Below are 3499 nucleotides of genomic sequence, written 5' to 3'. Positions count from 1 at the left end.
CCATTTGATTCACTTTATAAATTGTAATTTGGAACATTTATACATTAAATTAGAAATAATTATAAAATTTAGAGAAAACATACAGATAGATAAATTATTATTCATTCAATTTCATATTTTTAATTTTCAAAAATTAATTTTTCTTCAATTTGAGAGAAATAATTTATTTAAATAAATCATTTCTTATTTAAATAAATCCATTAACCCAATGACCTCTATTTATATTCTGTATATTAATGTATAATATGAATATACATAAATATATATATATATATATATATTGTGTGTGTGCATATACATATATATGTATATACATGTGTATGTTATAATTTTTGACTCACTTTTGGGAAAAGAGAAATTTTTGAAAACAAAAAATTTTAACGTTATTCAATTTTTTTAATATTATATATAATTATGAGAAAAATCCTATATATTTTTTAATTATCTGCCCACATATTATTTGAAATAAGAATATTATTCTTTAGAAAAATGCCATTCAATTCACTTTATGAATTGTAATTTGGAACATTTATACAATAATTGAGGAATAATTATAAAATTTTGAGAAAACATACAGATAGATAAATTATCATTTATTTAATTTCATATTTTTAATTTATCAAATTTAATTTTTCTTTAATTCAAGAAAAATAATTCATTTAAATAAATCATTTCTTATTCTGATAAATCCATTAACCTAATGACCTCTATTGATATTCTGTATATCAATGTAAAACATAAATATATATATAAATGTATATATATATTGTGTGTGTGCATATATATATATAGAATATTATTTTCATTTTAATTAATATTTGAGCGGATAATCAAAAAATATATGAAATGAAAATATTATTCTTCAGAAAAATCCCATTAAATTTACTGTATAAATTGTCATTTGGAACATTTATACAATTGATTAGAAATAATTATGGAATTTACAGAAAACATACAGATAGATAAATTATTATTCTTTTATTTTTATATTTTTGATTTTTAGAAATTAATTTTCCTTCAATTTGAAAAAAATTATCCATTTGAATAAATCATTTTTTATTGTATTAAATTATTCAACTCAATTACCTCCATTGATATTTTATTATATCAATGTATAATACGAACATATATAAATATGTGTTTATATATGTGTGTGTGTACATATGTATATATATATATATTTATTGTGAATTTTCATTCACTTTGTGAAAATAGAAATTTTTGAAAGAATTTTTTTTCACATTATTTGAATTTTTTAAAATGATATTGAATTATTACAAAAATCCTATATATTTTTTAATTATCTGCCCACATATTAATTGAAATGAAAATATTATTTTTTAGGAGAATGCCATTCAATTCACTCTATGAATTGTAATTTGGAACATTTATACAATAAATTGGGAATAATTATGAAATTAAGAGAAAACATACAGATAGATAAATTATTAATTATTTGATTTCATATTTTTAATTTTTAAGAATTAATTTTCCATTGATTTGAGAGAAATAATTCATTTAAATAAATCATTACTTATTTTAATAAATCCATCAACCTAATGACCTCTATTTATATTCTGTATATTAATGTATAATAGAAATATATATCAATATATATATGTATTGTGTGTGTGCATATATATATATATATATATATATATTGTAACGATTTGGGCGTTACGTTAATAAAATATGGATCCGCGAGTTTACTTATTATCAAATCAAAGGCGTGAACAAAAATATCGTGATAAATGCTTTTAATGCAATATACGTGTTTCTTGTTTAAAGTCTGAAACAAGACTGTTTTTACAATAATATCGGTTGGCGCAGCAACCTTATTCTTTTTAAAGACATAAGACGTTTATAAACGTCTTTTATCTATGCTGACTACTAGATCATTAAAGAGGGGGCAAAACGGGTGATTTCACCCTTTGTAACACTACTCCCCCCCGAGGAAAAGAGTCGTCCCGACTCGGGAAAGATAAAATAATTATAAAAGTATTCTAGTAGTCAGTGCTCAAAGGTGAGTTGGAGCTGTGGCTCTAAAAATTTAAGAACTCCCTTTTTTACTATCTGGCATTTGCCCTCAGTCTCAAGGTAAACCACAGAAAACCTTGAGCAGATAGTTGAGCGTTAAATAATCTTAAAAATTTATGTGCCATGTTTTATAAAGGTTAGTGTTATTAAGTGTTATGTGGCTTCATGAATACAAAGTTTTCCGCAACGGCCCAGATCGACGTCGGGAAGAAATTCGATTTTCTTCATGAAGGATCCCTCCGAAACAGGTTCGGATGAAAACACCGAAACGGGAACCGACAATTCCAGGACCAAATAAGACGCAAACAGACTTCTCTTCATAGGAAATAAGGAAATCGGGGGGTGACTGAATCCAGAGCTTCTTCTGAGACAGCACACCCTAGAGTTTGGAGGACAAATGTGAGTGGTGGTATAACAATTCAAATTCACTGAGTGAATTTGGGAGAATACTTGAATAAAATAAATTGAATATGTATTCAAAAGAAAAGAAACGATCTTATCTGAATTATTTCAGCGTCCTTCTTCAAAATAAAACCACCAGTCATCCTCAGGAATCGGGGAAAAATTGGATGGGAAAAAGGCTGTGTCGAGTAACCTGAAAAGTACTCACAAAAACTGACACTTAAGGTTAATAAAATGTGAAAATCAAGCAATCGCTCATCAACCTCGAAAAATAATCGTGGCTCATTTCACATTATTCCTTAAACCAAAGCCTATCCGACACAAAACTCGATTCCAGAGAAGTTTCTAGAAGGAAACAAAACCCTTAATAAAGCAAGTACAAGTTAACTATATACTATCCGCATGTTAAGGAAGTACAAAAATCTTTAAAAACTTGATCGGCTGTAGCTTCTGCATTGATAACTAAAACAGGAGCCGATAAAGAAGAAAAGGTTTGTTTTATTAGCCAATCTTCATGAACCTCATGAATAGTTCTGAGTAGCTCTAAAGAAATACTCGATTCTTCCTCACGAGAACGGGAACTAACTCGAGCAAAAGAAGTTTCTGGGGAAACTCGCAAATAAACAATCAAATCTACTCTGAGCTCAGACGAGCGAATGAGAAGATCAAAATTTTTCGTCAATAAATGAGATTCGAAGTCGCGAAAATTACCTAACCTTCGACGAGCTTCTACAAAACAATTGCTACTGAATATCGATCTTTCCATCACCTTTACAGGCAATGAAGTCGTCTGCAGATGTCTATCTAACATAACCATTTGAGCGAAATGCTGAAAATAATAGCAATAACGATCTGGGTTCTGGTACATCAAATCTAAAAGATTAATTCCGGCTACATTTCGATATTCTTCAAGAGGTTCTAAAAGTGTACAGACCTGGCGATCTGCTAAAAATCTCTTGGTGAAAGTCGTTTTTCCGCATCCGATATTTCCTTCAATAATAATCGTAAGCGGTCGAGTTTTACTCAAATGAATTCCGAAAGGTAAATTCTTCTCCCAATC

This window comes from Neodiprion lecontei, chromosome 5, assembly GCF_021901455.1.
Source record: "Neodiprion lecontei isolate iyNeoLeco1 chromosome 5, iyNeoLeco1.1, whole genome shotgun sequence".
Taxonomy (NCBI): domain Eukaryota; kingdom Metazoa; phylum Arthropoda; class Insecta; order Hymenoptera; family Diprionidae; genus Neodiprion; species Neodiprion lecontei.
The sequence above is the reverse complement of the archived record's forward strand: the minus strand, read 5'-3'. Positions refer to the sequence as shown.